The sequence below is a fragment of the Strongylocentrotus purpuratus genome, unplaced genomic scaffold, assembly GCF_000002235.5.
Source record: "Strongylocentrotus purpuratus isolate Spur 01 unplaced genomic scaffold, Spur_5.0 spur5_scaffold_1, whole genome shotgun sequence".
NCBI lineage: Eukaryota > Metazoa > Echinodermata > Echinoidea > Camarodonta > Strongylocentrotidae > Strongylocentrotus > Strongylocentrotus purpuratus.
Window position 1 is genome coordinate 19,865,946 of NW_022145594.1, and position 16,923 is coordinate 19,882,868.

Here is a 16,923-nt window from a genome sequence, read left to right on the forward strand (position 1 = left end):
AAATTACCATAGTATTATATACACTTCACTTGACATGCGTGCAAATTTTCGCGGCGATCAGCTGTGAAACGGCCGAGATCTTAGGGGGGGGGGGGGGGGGTCAAATTGACCCCCACCCGGTAAAAACCTGGTCTGAAATAGCCCGGTTAAAATAGTACGCTGCCACGTATGAGGTTTGCGTAAGGTTGTGAGTATGCGTATCTTCCCACCAACAACTTTTTTGGACTTAACATCGTTTACAGAGTACCAATTATGTTAGCTTATACATACTTTTCATGCTTATACAGTAGTTTCAGAATACCACCCCAGTTCAATGACAATTTTTGTTTGTGCATTACTCCTAATTATCACTCATAATTATTTTACATTTATGGAGTGTATCAGCGGCATAGAGTGGATTCATAAGTTGAGGGGCACAGGCATCACGGGGGAGCGGGGAAACAACGGAGGGGATTATCGCATTTTTTGCCAAGCTTTATTTCCCCCCTTTATTTTTTCTTTCTTTTCCCCCTTTTTTTTTACAATACATTGTTGGGACAGTTTTCTTCTTCTTCTTCTTCTTCTTTTTCTTTGAGTTAAGTCTACCTCCTTCACAGTTGCAGATTCTTGAAGACCAAAGAGCGTGTGTGTGCTTACGAGAGCCAGGTGCATGGTGCAATGCTATTAACATGGTGCAAGTAAAAAGTTCCCGGACTTAGTTGCGGCCTCCCGTCAGGCATTGACGGATGTGGCACATACTGTTCCTGATGGGAAAGAAGGACTGCTTTATATGTTGCTCAGTTCATGAAGGGGGGGGGGGGGGGGGGAGACATGGTAGCTATGTGCATGGGCAATCCTGCACGGTGGGTCTTGTGACAGGGTTGATGTGGGTGCTGTGCCGAGTGTTACCAGGTTGTTTTGGAGCTTGTACGGCATCACCAGTCTGTAATTTTCTCTGCGTTGCTCGAGTGTGGTCCAGTCAAGTTGTTGGAGCACGGAGGTCACGGAGGTACTGATTTAGGGTGAATCTAGCGGCACGTCTTTGTACCATTTATATTTGATGGATTTGGTTTACAGAGGAGGGATTCCAAACTGTGGCACTGCACTCATTGAGTGGTCTTCCTAGTGCTTTGTAGGCAGGACTCTTCAGGTCTGGTGAGTTGATCCGGAGATCCGGAGAAGGTATCGTTGCTTTCTTGCATATACTTGTGATGGCCTTGCACTTGTCCGTATTGAGCTCCATCATCCATTCAGCGAGTCTATTAAGATCCTCCTGTAGTTCAAGAGAGTCTTGTCTGCCCTTGATTGCTATGTAGATGACGGCGTCGTCTTCAAAGAGACCTACTGGAGAGGTGAGCTTGTTTTGCAGGTCGTTGATGTAGTACATGGCTAGAGAGGGTCCGAGGACAGAGCCTTGAGGTACTTCTGAGTCGACATCAACCTCAGGTGATGCATGGCCTTCTAGAACGACTTGCTGGTTCCGATGGTGAAGAAAATTGGTGATCCACCTGTTACTTTTGCCTCTCACTCCAAAGTAATTCAGCTTGTGCAGTAGTCTCTTGTGACCGACCTTGTCGAATTCCATGACAAAGACATTTTTCAGTCCTAGCTCCATGTTCATGTGAAGGTCACTGACGAATCCCAGTAGTTGTTGCTCGCAGGATCTCTTTGCTCACAACCGATGTTGGAGGGAGTGGACTCGGGGAGGATTTCCTTTTCATCGCCATGGCTCATGATGCTACTTGCAAGGATGTGCTCCATCATCTTGCAGCACATGCATGTGAGGGAAATTGAGCGATAGTTGCCTGGACCGGTTCTATCCCCTTTCTTGTATACGGGCACCACCTATGCTTTGTGCCAGTCATCCGGTATCTCGACGATGTCATACGAGAGTCTGTAGATGCTGCCTTAGATGGGAGCGATGACTCTGGATAGCTGCTTCAGGATGCGTGGGGTGATCCCATCGGGCCCTGGCGCTCTATTTGGTTCGAGCTTCTCAAGCATCCTCTCGATGCCATTCACAGTTATCATTATGTCGGGCAGTAATTCGCGTTCAGAAGTGTCTGGCAACAGCTGAGGAGGGATTGGAATTTACAATGTGAAAACTTTCTTGAACTGTCTATTCAGGGCATCAGCTTTCTCAGCAGGTCCACTGATTAGCAGGCCGTCAGATTTGAGTTCCGCAATTCAAGCACTGTCAGTTGTTATGCTTGATGAATTGCCGGAATCTCTTCATGCAGTTGTACTTACCTGGATCTTCGTCATCATCTTCATCAGAAGTAAAGATGGACTTGACATAGTTCCAGTCAGCTTTCCTGAGTTCAACTCTACAATGTGAAAACATCAACAACTTTTTGAGTCACTCACCGTCAAAAGTGTCAAACATTTTCATAATACACCTAGTACTTTTAATGGAAAATGGAGTTCCTTTTTTTCATTTACTTAATGATTTGTGATTCATTTATTAACCAAAAAGGTTTTGACATTAATGGCATTCATCGAATACCATTGCCCCATTATGTGCATACATGTAAAGATGTACTTACCGGGTGAGTATTCTCCCTCTCCCGTGTACAAGACTGCCTCAACACTGGAGTATCGTGTAATCACAGCACAGTGAGGTATTGTGTAAATCACCGGTAACTTAAGAACTAAGTCATCAGGGGCTAAACACTGTACACCAAAGCAGACTGACATCTCTTCTTTACTGTTGCCAAGATTAGGAGTATCTGTCAGGACAAGAAGAGAAATGTCCTGCGGCGCTTCGCTGCCAATTGCACCGGGAGGGATCTCAAGTTCAATTCCGAAGGAATCTAGCTGAAGTTTGCCACCTTCAACTCCAACTCTCTTACAACATTCCATCTTGATTGGTTTGACATTTACTTCATCTGGTACTGAAAATCATAAGAGATATTTCCAATAAAACCTTTTTGCAAACCCTCCGCAAACAATATAATACATAATTGTGCTTCAACATTTAGCAAAATATGAAATATAGTTTATAAAGCACTTAAGGGCAATGTCACTCTGAAGAATCATTTTCATGTCAGGAATAAGTGTAAAAGAAGTATATTCTTAGATGCTGCTTGTAAGTATCGGCATGCATGGTGATGTAGATATACAGTAGGCTTGCGCACCATGTGAAAAATTTCAACGTATCCTTCAAGCAGCAGACATCCAACAAACTCCAATCGATACTCCACTCCCACAGAGACAAGCATCCAAACCACAAGAAAGCTGGAGTCTACAAAATACCATGCGAATGTGGAAAAGTCTACATTGGTGAAACGGGGAGAAATCTGGAAACAAGACTAAAGGAGCACAGAACCAGCTTCAGATTTAGCGATTGGGATAAGTCCGACATCGTCAAACACGCCATGCAACAACATCGAACGAATAACCCTGATATAAATAAAATCATGTATACGTCTTTTAACATTTTGTGTTATTTTATGTATTTGTGATCAATTTTTGTGTACAGGGCCTCTCAGAAAAACAGTATTTATACTGAGAGAGTTACCCTTTTTAAATAAAACGAATAAATGAATAAATAAACACCATCGAATGGGATATCAGTCATCTCATCTCCATAATGAAGCACTGGCATACACGCCGAATCCGAGAAGCCATCGAAATTCACGGGAACAACACCGTGCCCCAAGACTCAGGATTATACATCAACGATATCAGGAAACCCCTTATCAACAAGTACCCATTACCTTTTCAGGACTCCTCAATCCTCCCTCTCTCTCACATGGTGCATCCGCAAGCCTACTGTATAAGTATATTCTTACAAATGTTTAAAGTTTTTATCTTTTAAAGGCGTCTATGGCACGCCTTTAGGGAAACAAATAAGTATATGCGACACTTTCAAAAAATATATTTCACTCAAATTTATATATTCAACAATTTCAGAAAATATTTGACAAGCTTTATTTGACAAGAATTTTATTCGACATGAATTTCATTTGACACATTGTTCGTCAAAAATTGTATTTGTCAAAAAAATTAATTGACACAAATTTTATTCGACAAAAATTTCATTCGACAAAAATTTTATTCAACAAAAAATTGTATAAGACAAGATTTTTATTCGCCACATTTTATTTTAAAAAAATGTAATCGCCAACATTTTATTTGACACATTTTGTTTTGTTCTACAAAAAAATTATTCCAAGGAATTATTTTACTTTTTATTCTGCAAAAATACATTTATTTTATTTACATATTATCCAAATCAATTTATGCTGATATTGTTCAAAGCACAACATTAACCTGTTTCATGGGGCAGGCTTTCCATGGCAATGTGATCCTCTCCTCCCTCCTCCTTTTCTTCTTCCTCAGTGTTCTGGGTGTCTGTCTGTTCTTCATGCACTTGTACCCTTGCTGTGGCTCCAACAAGCTCATCTGTCAGATACAATCAGTCAATAACCGATTCACAATATAGATCCTTGTCATTTAGACTACTACTATAATGATTACGAATTCTATTTTTTTTAAATACAAAACAAAGAGCAACTTCAAAAGTACACACAATGCATTTGTATGTAATAAAGTAATTAATATAAGAATGTCTGTATTTCAAATTTTGATTTGTGACTAACATCTTCAAAGTTTATGAATGAATCATGGAATTGACTACTAATGTTTCAATATTCATTTGTACAAATATTGTCTGCCTGTATATCCCAACTAAAGGCTCATTTACATATACCAAGGTCTATTGCGGTGTTTTTGTTAGTACCCACCTGCTGGGTGTCCAGACAGGTTGGTTATCTGGACAGATAATGCTCAAACAGAAAATCAAACACTTTTTCTATCAATATTTCAATATTCATTTAAAACGTACGTTGACAATATTCTAATTAGCAAATATTCCAAGAACTATGTGTTAATTGGGGATTGCTTTACGTGAATTCAATCTAAATGTGACAGTTTCATCTTTGTTTATAAAGGGATATCCTTGATTAGAAGCAAACAACTCTAAATAAAAGCAGACAAACCAAAGAAGTACTGTTGAAAGTTTGAACGAAATTAGACAAAAATAAGATTATTATTACTTTTTTTTAAGTTGTACTTATTGGCTCTTCAAATTAGCTGAATCGGTAAGGTTTCTGTGATGTAGTCGCGTACAACCACTCATAAAGTGTTATCCGCGACTACGTCACAGTTTATTGCCGTTTAGACCGTTTAGGCTAATAGTCAAATGGTTTAATCTCAAATAAGTCTACAACCTATTTGGTCTATTGCTCATTTAGTCTAATTTTCAGTAGGTCTATTTCCAAGTTTGTCAAATGCCCATTTCGTATACTATCCAGAAGGTCTAATAATCGTTTGACGATTATGATTAAATGATTATTAGACCATATACTCACCCTCCATCACAATCCACTGACCAATTTGAAAATTCGCATAGACTTAGTGAACTCATATTTTAAACATTCATAAAAAAATGTATTACTTGTCCGAATTACTTTCACCTTCTTGTTATTTCATTTTCTGCTTTCATAGAAATGAACTTATTACAATTTTTTTTTGTTTTTTGTAATGGCAATCAGTCAAGCCCTGACTATTTTCACCAACGCCTTTCTTTTTAATATTAATTTCTTCCTTTCCCTTTTTTCTCTCTTTTTTTCAATAAGAGTATCAAAAATAAAATTAAAATATAGGCTTCTCTCTCTTTTTCTCTTTTTTTCGCCATTAAAATGAAATGAAAAAGAAAAAACATGAACAAAATGAACAAAATGTAGATTTTTGTATCCTGTAGGTTACCGCGTAGTCCTGTCCGTTCTAAGACACCGTCCATACACCGTCTTGTCTCTTGGGTGTAGACAGGGGAACCCTTTGGGATACATTAATAATCTGGAAACTCGAAAGAAGAAAGGAATTGATCAACGATTTTAAAATCAAGAGGGTACTTTTCCGGGGAAATTGGCTTTGAGCGACCTCGCAAACTTTAATGAACCTTCTATTTAAAAACAATTTTGTGATAAAGTGGTGTTTGTAATACACATTTCATCGGATAATTAAACTTTTAAAGGGGAAACAAATAAAATGTGAGCTTTTGTGAATGATGGTGCAAAAAAAAAAAAAAAAACACGATTATTTTGGGTTAATTGAAACGTTTCGTTCTTAGAACAAAACGATATAAAGCGTTTTGAATGTTAGCATCTGATGAATTTAAGAGCCTTAAAATATCGTCGGGATTTATACAATCTATTTCAGCGAGTAGCATTGATCTTTCAATTAAATATTTCGGGCACTTTGCTATAAAGTGTTCAGCGGTTTCTACTTCTCGACACGAGTTACAGTGTCCAGTTGGATATATTCCCATTCGACCTAGATCCGCGTTAAGACCGATGTGTCCCATAGTCGTAGTCGACGTATTACCTTTACTTTTACCCGCTCTAGTTTGCAATTGAAGGTTTGTGAAACCTATTTTTGGATTGTTTTGTAGTGTCCATTGGAGAAACTTGCCATCTTAATTGCCACAGCTCGGTAAAATAAAATTCTCTTCTTTTTTGTTCTTTATTGCTACTAAGGCACTTAATGAGTCGCTGAATATAACCGATCCTACATATAAAATATCTAACTGCTGTAACCAATTGAGGGCAGCATTATCCCCGCCAGCGCAGCTCTATATGAGGATGTTCCGTCAGACAATCTCTTTGATTGTTTACACGCAAAGTAAGGAACATAGAAAGCTGCAGAACAACGTCCTTCTTTAGGGAGTTTGGACCCATCTGTGAATATGTGAAGTTGGCTAAACCATTTTGTGTTTACTATCTCTAAACTTCTCTGTTGCAAAAGTAGTGGATTATCAGATTTGTTTATCTGACAAGCCAATTCAATTGATATAACAGGCTCCGTTAATAACCATGGGGGAAGTTTAGGGTTTAAATCTTTCTACAGAAAGTTGTTTGTTAAAGTTTTCTGTTCGATAACCAAACGGTTTGTTGCACTGTTTTCCTTTCATATACTGATACTGCCAACAAGGTTGTAAATTTGGAAAAACTGGATGCTTAGGTTGTTGTTCTATGCTATGCTTAAATTTTAGGGCTAGTTGTTGTCTCCTAAGATCTAATGAGGCTTCTCCCATTTCTACTTGGAGAGACGCAAGTGAAGTTAACGGTAGGACACCTGCGCAGATCCTTAAGGATTGGTATTGAATTGAATCTAACACCTTCTTTACATTTTCCGATGCACTGTCGTAGGCTTCACACCCCAAGTCCAAAAGGGGACGAATATAAGCTCTATAACCCATTATTAAGGACTTAGATGAACTGCCCCATTACGTACCAGTTAAACATCTTAAAATATTTATTTTTCTCTTGCATCTGGTGGATATATACTCTATATGTCGGGTCCAGGTGAGATTTTTGTCAAATAATATACCTAGGAATCGGTGTGTATTTTCACATTTTAGTGGTATTTTATTTAAAGTGAGGTTTATCTCATGGTTTTTGGTACTTTTGGTGAAAAGTAGGGGGACAGTCTTTTTTAGGGACAGTTGGAGACCCCAGGACGTGAACCAGCTATGTAGGTCATCGATATAATTTTTTTTTTTTTTTTTTTTTTTTTTGGTAATGAAAGGAATATTGCTGCGTGAGATCCATATCGCGCAATCATCGGCAAACAAGGATATTTTATCGCAGGATCTGTTGGGATATCGTTCAGCATTATGTTAAAGGTACTACCGTATGTCCCATTTGCAGGCCAAAAAATGAAAAAGTTAAATTCCAACTGCGTTTGAAAGATAATACTAATTTAGAACTTCCCTAAAAAAGGTGGGGCTTGAAAATGTCTTCAAGTGGGAAAATAATGACTATTAGTTGTCAAATCGACTTTAGGGCTATAGAGCCCAAAAGTAATAGTCTTGATTTTCAGACAATTATACCGAATGGTCATACGTTTTATGCTGCGCAAAGATTCAATTAGTTTAATCTTGGCCATCACAAGAAGTGGGTTATTGATGTAGACAAATGCTCATGTACCCTTTACAACTCTTTTCATGTATATTATTACCAAAGAAGAAAAAAGCCAGTCAGTCACTCAATAGTGTCTGACAGTGAAGTCTAGCAAGTAAACGGGTTTCCTTGCATAATTTGAATATGAGGACACTGCTAACGTTTGAATTTCACAGATAGGACATACATGACATATTCATAATTCCTGCAAAGTTCTACAGCATTTGAGGTTGGCTGCAAAAGGGACATAGTACCTTTAAAGAGGGTAGGACTCAATATGCTACCTTGCGGAAGACCTCTATCCATCTTGAACTCGTGCGATAGTTGTTTACCAACGCGGTCTTTTAAAAAGTTGATATAGTCATTTTTCCTGAACATAAAAAGCACATCCACCTCGATATTGGGATTTTCTGTTTTGGGGGATGCAAGTATAGCCTGGAAGGGTTAAGTTCCTTGTGTCATTGAACCAAGTCTCTTGGATACAGATTAAATGAATTATTTTAGTTGTTCTATTATGACAGTCTACCAATTTTAAGAGCTCATGTTAACGTGCGGACATGCCTTGTGCGTTCCATTGGAGAATGGAAAGCACAGCTATTGTTGTTAAATAACTAACTGCACCCATCATACTGCTCGTGATTCAATATTGTGTCAAGTAGTCTTTCCGCTGCTCCTTTAACCAGCTCATTAATATCAACTTCTCTTTTATCTTTTTCAAAAATCATTATCAATTGTACAATCGAGTGCAATATTTGTTCATTTCGTTCTGTTGTTGAGGCGTTTCCATTTCTGACATTTTTATTATTTGTATTTGTTAAATTTGCGTTCCCCGCGAGTTTTGTATTTCCGATTGATTGATTTTGATCTTGGGAGTATAAGGAAGAAGGAACTTTGGATGGTTGTTCATGATGTTGAGCACTTGAAACTTTGGTAGGGGGTTCGTAATTGGGGGAGACTCTTTTTTTTTGGGGGGGGGGGTTGATGTGCACCCTGTTGTTGAGTGCTCTTTTGAATGGGTTCTGGGATAGGGTTAGAATTTTGATCATGACGTTGTTTTTCGTTCCATGCCTTCGAGGCTTGTGCGTATGTTAGTTTGTTTTTGCATTTGAATTGCTGGACCTGTTTTGCCTTTGTTAGCTTCTTTGCAGCCATTATAGGCAGCGGAGTGGGCTTCTTCATAGTTTACACATCTTGGATCTTCTTTTCTTTGGCATTGTTCGAAAGTATGGGGATCTCCACAGCGAACGTATCCCAACTTCGATCTACAATGAGCAATGCCATGACCAAACATTTGGCATCTATAACACCTGTGAACGAGTGGGATATATAAGGAGACTCTGAATGTCTGAAAAAACATTGAAACCTTTTCTGGGAGTAATGAGTTAAAAGTCAAGATGACACTTCTAGTCGGAAAGTACTCTGGCTGATTTGTTTCGTTTTCATTTTCTTTGTTTTCTTTTCTTATCTTCGTGATTCTTTTAACTGCTATAACTTTTTGACATTTCAGCTCTTGTTCTATCTCTTTCTCTGTCATGTCTACCGGGATTCCTGAAATGAAACCTTTTCCACCAACGACCTTCTCTTGTACTTTAACTGGAATATTACCGATTGATTGGATTTGGTTAAGGTTTCGATGTTGTTTTTGGTTCTTTCATTGAACAAGAATTCCGGAGTACGTGTGTTTGATAAACTAAATCATGGGTGTTTGTCCCACACATTCTTTGATTAATGTAGCTATTGCTTTAGGGGTTACGTTCTTTAAGGATTTGGTCTTGTCTATGAGGACTATCAGGGTTTTCAAAAGTTGAGTGCTATGGACGGAAGTGGTTCGGTTAGAGAAGGGGGTTTTGTAGTCAGTATTTCGTGATGTGTCTGAATCTGAACTGGTCGAGGAGTCCGTTCTGAGGAAGATAGATTCTACAGTCAGACTTCCTTCACGTTTTCGTTTATTTTGGCGTTTCTTGCCAGACGTGACTGTCCGAAACTCCTCGTCCAGGTTGAAACTGTCGACCTCCGGAGCGGAAGTCGTCATGATTGAGTGTTAGGGGTGGCGGGAAAATCAAATCCCGCCGTGCGTGTGTGTTAGAGGGTGCGTAAAGAAAGCCCAGATTTTGTTTGCCTACCTTATTCTGTATAATCCAATTCACCACGCTTATGGATCCAATATCCTGAACATATATGCAATGAAACCAACTTCCAGAAGAAAAGTATATTTTTCCAGTGAAGATATGAAATTTTTCTCGAAAAGTTGACCGGATTGAAAGAGCCTGTAAAAAAACACGCGCGCGCTCGTGCAAGTCTCTTCCGACTGCCCTTTAAGTATCTGAACACCCCCCTAAAAAAAAAATCATATTAATTATGGTGAGTGTGGATTAAATAGTAGCATGTGCAACTAATTTATAGTATGTGTTCCAGGCACAAAACTGTGAAGTGCAGATAAAAGAAACACAAATGTGGTAAACCGCTGCAGTGTACCCCAGTATATGTGAACAAGTCTTCATTCATTAAGCTTTGTGAGTAATCTATTAAAACTCACCTATTGAAGGAGTTGGGGAGGGTAGGAAGGTCTTCCTCTCCGGCTTGAAATGCATCCTCGTACCCTGCTCAGAGTCTTCATGTGATGCCTGACTTCTATGTTCAACTGTGACCTTTACATTAGGATACATCTCTAAAAGTTTGTGGGTGTCACTTTGAGACAACAGGAATTCCACAATTAAGAACTTGACTTCTCGAAGCGAACTCTCTTCCACTGTGCCATGTGGTGGATGACTGATACTCTGAGGAAACTCAACCTTGCACCTGTCAAATCTTAGGACAGTAACTCCTTTGAGTTCATTTGACACAAGATGCATTAGGTCAGCCATGGAAACAACTGCTGATGCACCTTCAAACTGTAGCTCCCAACCTGAAGAAGTGTCACAGTGGGACCACCTAACAGAGGCAAGTAATGCATCTCCTAGCTGCACTTTCTTTGCCTCAACAAACTTCAAACTTGGACTTATCACATGAAATACATGTAATACATGCATTAATGTTTCAAATCTGTAGCAATCATGCTTCCCAAATGGTTCAAGATGGATGTTGGTCAGATGTGGCATCTTGCATGATGTAACGTCTTTGGCTGACTTGTTCAATAGCCATCCTCCAAAGCCTGATAACACCAGTGATACGATATTTGGACAGAACGTAGAAATATCCATTAACAAGCTGTCTGTAGTTATATCACATAAATGCATGTCCTCATAACTTAATTTAAGCTCCCTTAAGGATGATGATGAATTGACCTCAGGAAAGTATGCTTGATCGGATGGAGAATGTAGATCGTCCATTTGCACATCTAGACTCTCTGCATTTGGAAACAATTTACTGGCAGACAATAGTGCATCATGGAGTGTTTCATCAATAAACAGGGACTTAAAGCAAACTGTGATGACAGATCTCATAGGCTTAGGCTTAGGCATAGGCATTGGCATGTGGGTTAATAATGAATGTGGATGTATCATGTGGAAATCAATGGAAATATGCTTCACTGTCGGACACAATGGAGCCAGTATGGAGATGACATCTCGGAGGAAATTGGCATCCCATAGTACAAGAAGAGTCTCATCATCGTTGCTCATCCACTCGACTCCATGTAGCTCCAGTCCAGCATCGCCCGTCAAAACAGTGACCCGCCCAGATTTCTCGTCTGAATAAAACAATTAAAAATTAAACAGCCCATTTTTGTGGCCTCTCAATTCGCAGGAAAGCACACTGTCCTAGCTACTGCATACCTGTACCTTTGAGTACACGTTCATCCTCAAGTTAGCCGCCTTTACACGAACTAATTCAACATTTAATTAACATGTACTACTTTATATAATGTCGGACGGAGGAGATGAACGAGGCTAAATTCTTTATAAAATGCTTAAAAAGGCACATAAGATGTTTTCAGGCAAAAAGCTTATTTGTTTGCGTGTTCTAAGCAGAAATTCCTGTCATTTGTATTTTTTAAAACATTTTTTAAACCTTATTGGGAGAAAAGGGGAATATACCTATACATGGTCATACAGTATGTCTGTTTAATAAAGAAATTGTTATTCATGTTGGTTAGCTTGAAATAAAAACTTGTATTACATGATTTTCAAGCCATAACAATGCAATAAATTGTACATGTAATGCATTTTAAAGGGTTTCAACACCGTGATTTTCGGGTAATGATTTTGAATCTTATCTGATATCTTTTCAAATACCTTCTCTTTTCAGCCTGAAAGATATATCGCTATTGCAAATCATGCACAATCAGTCTTTGAGTGTGAAGCAGAACTCCTTCTAACTCCTTTGACTATAAAATGTAATAGGAAATCATGTAAAGTTCTCATAAGATATTTGTTTACTTTATAAAGAGCCTGTACATCATAAATGTATGTATGTGTATTTTTCACAATTCTGAACCCTGTTTCTTTTTTGGAATTAATAAAACTCGTTTTAATTACGTACCTTTTTTATCGTAGGAATTATGAACCTTCGGAATTACATCCTTTAGACTTAGTGTATCAAACGTTGATAATTATGGACCTTACTTTATATTTACAATTACAAACCATTACCCATGGTAAGGAAACGTAGTATTTTGGAATAATGAACCTTCTGAAAAATGAGTCACTCCCATATAGTCATATATCAAGCAAAGTCGGGTATCCAAGGTAGATCACTGTATTCAATAAGGAAGACTGATTTCTTTGACAAGGCAGATCACCCAGGCTTTTGGAAAAGGCAACTCCTTCATTCTTTTGGATGGCTCTTTGTAACTCAGATTGTTTCTTAACCAGTAGGATGAGAGTTTAGAATAATTTTATCCTTAGACAGTTGACCCTGGCACTACAAGTTATAGACGTAATATTATATATTTTTCACCAACAATTCTGTTCTGAACATGTTGTAGTCCAATTAATCAGTCCAGAGTATTTTCATAGGAGACATTTTCTGCAGTTGTATAATTGAATATTTTATGGTACTTGTCCAAAGGCGCGAACATTTCATATTTTCAGTTCAATAACAAGTTACAACAAATTGTGTACGCTACTAACATCAATGCATTTGATTGGCTGTGACACGATTTGTCATAGTACTATGGTAATTGTTATTCAAAATCAGTATTAAAAAACAGTGCCCTGGGCCCGTCTTATAAACAGTTGCGATTGATCCTAATCAATCGCAAGTTTGCAGTCTCTTATCTCTCATTTACATACATGTGTAGTTGCGATAGATATCAATCGCAAATAGTTTGCAATTTATATCAGCTCTCTTATAAGACGGGGCCCTGATCTACCTATCATATACGAGATTTATTTAATACAGAACTTTAGGGAATCGTAATAAAGTCTGGAAATGCTGAAGAGCTCGAGTGTTAACAAGTAAGGCGAGGCGTCAAAAATATCGATACCAGCAGGCTGCCGCCTCACGTATTGGCGCATCGAGGCTGCAATTACGGCCGAAGCCTGGCTGGGGCAATTATTTTTCACTTATTAGCCCAGCCGGCTTGCGCCAGGCTGGGATCTGAGGCTCGGTTTACATTCGAAAGGCGGCAGCCGGCGCATGCTTTTGTTCGGAGACCATTATGATGACATCATGAGTTAATTGAGGGTCCTACCGCCAGCGGTAGCCGGCTGAGCTAATTTAAAAAATGCAGCCAGGACGCACAAGTGCAGTTAGCTGCCGCTGGCTGGTATATTTATTTTTGACGCCTCGCCTAACATAATTATGTTTTTTTTTTTTTTTTTTTTTTTTTTTTTTTTTGGGGGGGGGGGGGCATTATACCACCCCCCCCCCCCCTCTTAGATCTCGGCCGCGAAAAAATTGCGCGCATGTCAAGTGAAGTGTATAGAATACTATGGTAAATTTATTTTTTTAGAAAAAATTCACTCATTTGCATATTTATGGTAATTTATGCAAATAAGGTCATAAAGTTCACATTTTTACCCATTAATCATGTATTCTTTATATTAAAGAATTATTTTTCACTACATTTATTCGTAAAACCATTTGAAACAATAATACGACAACAAAATTAATTTGGTTATTTCTTATATTATCTCTAGTTTTGATAATAACTTATGTATTTCAATGTTCTTTCAACTTTTGTATTTTATTTGTATTTATATACCTCACTTAAGAAATCCAGCCATCTGATTGGTCGAAATTGCAGTCATGGTTTTAGCCATTCCCGTAAATAAACGAAAAATGCCACGCCCATGTGATAGTTCGAGGGTAAAATTCAAGTTACCGGGAATAGTTCAGTCTTGCTTAAAAACTGGTTTGAGCGATCGCGGATAACATACATTGTGTGTGTGCGAAGAATTGGTCGCTATAGACAGCAAAAACACCAAAAGGGTAGGCCCTACGTTTTATTATTAGCCGTAGATCTAGGTCTAGATAAAGATTGTGATTTTATTGCACGCGATAACGGTGATACAGGTATTGAAGATTGTATAATGCAAGTGTTTTAATTCTTTTGGTGGATGAAAAGTTCAATTCTACGCCGTTTTGTGCGTCATTTGCAGCGCTGAATTTGGTGTGTTTGTCGCTAATTTCTGAAAATTTTAGATTGCTTTCCTGATGGTATTTCATGCAAAATTTCTGTTATATTGATAAGCACTGATTCTTGTCCTTACCTTTGACTTGTTTCTTGCCTGTTATAGTCATTTAATAGATGAATTACTTGAATTCTGAGCACATTTTAGTAACGCAAAAAATCCAGCCCGTTCATGGTCCCACACACGTATTTGTATGTACATTGTGCCCTTACAATGTCTGCTGTCTCGATAGCGTAAACAAACTTGATTACCATGATTGGTAAGTCGCACATGTATTCTATGACCCTTTTCGGTATATAAAAAAATTAATGACTGATTAAATGTTAAGCCTCGGGCAATAGTTTGATTGTAACCTTCCCTTGAGCGTATAAAAACAACTATGTTTCTCAAAGCAGTCATTAATACTTTATTGTATTTTTTGTTCTAACTACAATTCAACTATGTTGACTCCAAAAACAAACACCTAAACTTCAAACTAGACCCAATACCCAATGTTTTATCTCTTTTTAGGAAAAATTATATATCCATATGTTTTGTACACAAATCACGAAAATGAGAGATTTTCGGGCTGACATGCAAAGACAAAAGGTCACGTGACCTTGTAACGTGACCCCGATTTTTTCAAAAAGATGCGCAAGACATTGAAATAAAGAAGTCAGCGAGCGGCAGGGCGCCATCCGTATGCGTTTCCGAACAATCAGAAAAATCGCGGAAGGGGGGGGGGGCATAATAACCCCCCGGCCTTATTAGGGTTAACATACTTACATTTCGAAATCTAAGATCAAAGAAGCCTGATCATATGAAAACAAGTTGGGGAAGAATTTATTGGCATGTGATCAAATAGAACGTTTCGACCCCCTCCCCCTCCTAAGGGGATATTGAAGGTATGTGAAATAGGTGTTATGGAATTATGAACCTTCAGAAGAATAAATCTTTGGAAAGACAAGTAACCCCCATATGATCATATATCTAAACATTGTGCCAGGTATCTAGGTACCAAAAGAGGCCCTTGTTTTCCAAGGGAAATACTGATTTTTCTGACAAGGCAGATTCACAAGCAAAACAATCAAATACATGGATTAGGCAGCAATGATAGATGGCTACAATACATTTGTGCATACAAACCTCGCATTCTGTAGTCGCGTAATCAGACGACTCTTGGTCGGCTGTCTTGCTTGTCTGAAAAGAGTTGAGGAAGAATTTAAGAGCATTTGTAAAGCATGTGATCCCAACAGGACATTGTGACCCAAAAGAGGGTTGTTTTGGAGTTGTTTCCCTATTAGGGGACATTAAAGGTTTGGGAAATCTGTTTTGGAATTATGAACCTTCAGAAAAAGTTTTTTAATACTTGTTTTAACAGTGTATATCATAGATCATTGTTTCCATGGAAAAGGCTGATTTTTCTGACAGAGCTGTTTAGCTAGACAAGTAAACCCCAATACAATCATATATCTATTAAAGCGTTTGGTCGGGTTTCAAGGTACAAGGAGATCTTTCATTTGAATGGGGACGACTGAGGCTGCGTTCATGCTTAAATTTTGAAGGCAGAATGAGCGATCTGAAACGCTCATCGTAAACGCTCATCGTGATCGCAGTTCCACGATGTAGTGTTCATGCTTACTTCTCTGGCTCCCCAGGCAATTCTAAGTGTGTGGCCTTAGTTGGTCTTCCAGCTGGATTCGCAAACCTTCACTGTGCATGCTACGTAGACCCACTAGAGGTCAGTGCGTTGACCCCATTTAAACGCGTTTACAAATTGTAAACGCATCTTTTTGTGAGTTTACGATCGGCGATCGTGATCGCCGTTTTTCGGTGATTCTACAAAAGTGAGCATGAACGCAAGCGTGTTTTAAACTAAACGCGTAACAGATGCCTGATTCTGGCCGTCAAAATCAAGCATGAACGCGCCCTAATTCTCTCGACAAGGCAGATCACCCGGCTTTTTGGAGAAGCAACTTTTTCATTCGCTTCTTTAAAAAATATTTGGTTGGCTCTTTGTCATCCACGTTGTTCCTAAACCAGTAGGATGAGAAGTTTGAATGATTTTGTCAACAAGTAACATATGTTCGCTAATATAGATACCGAGCTTAAATCTGAAAATGCTGCAAAGTGGTGGTGAGTGGGGGGGGGGGGGGTTAATGACACTGGTACAGTGCTCTCACCTAATGTTGGTTATAAACTATTGTCTATTGCACTGTTACATGATTATGAAGGACTAAAAATATGGTAAGATAGGCAAAACGTTGATAAAAAAAAAATCAAAATCAATATAATTCAATGGGTACAAGTTATGCATATACAAACCTCGTCCAGTTATATACTTCTGTAACCAGACTCAAGATGACCATCGGTCGGGTAGCTCGCTTATAAAGCATGTGGTTCAAACAGGACATTGTGGCCCA